The following is a 689-nucleotide window of genomic DNA, read 5'->3' as shown; positions in this document are numbered from 1 at the left end:
TTTAATATACCTATTAGGCATTATGAGAAAGAGGAAAAGTTGATGCCTCCTATTTTTCTAGATTATAACAGTATGGTAGCACGTGATTTTACTGTTAAGAATAAGAAGAAGATGCTTAACTATAGACTGATATTTGATAAAAATTACATTGAGACTATTACCTTGCCTGCTCCCTATTTGTTCAACATATTTTCAGGCACATACCTTGTTTTGCCGGAGGCCGTTCATGCATATCGGAGCCTAACATCAGCTCCAGTGCCTGAGCTGGATCCACCACTTGATCCTCACCGTCAGTCTGTTTACCAGTGGGATCCGGAGGAGATCGCTAACCAGTGGCACCCTGAGGATCCTCCTCAGTACACCGGAGAGGGCATCTTTGATCTGTGGACATAGACCAACTTAGGCCAAAATCCTAAGCTTGGGGGAGTACGTATTTCTCACCGATATTACATTCATGTTCACACACTCATGCCAGTTGTCGGTGCTCATACTTTTTCATTGTATTATCCATGCTAGTTTATTTTCTTTTCCAGCATTCTTCTTATGTGTTTCAAAAACCTTAAGAAAAACCAAAAAAAAATAGTCATAGCTTTTAGCTAGTTTACTTTCCATGCTTGCAGTAGTAGTAATTAAAAATAAAACCCAAAAACATTTCTCATTCTTCTTTTGCTTGTTGGGAGCTTTCACGT

The sequence above is a fragment of the Triticum dicoccoides genome, chromosome 7A, assembly GCF_002162155.2.
Source record: "Triticum dicoccoides isolate Atlit2015 ecotype Zavitan chromosome 7A, WEW_v2.0, whole genome shotgun sequence".
Lineage (NCBI taxonomy): Eukaryota > Viridiplantae > Streptophyta > Magnoliopsida > Poales > Poaceae > Triticum > Triticum dicoccoides.
This window is presented reverse-complemented; position numbering follows the sequence as displayed.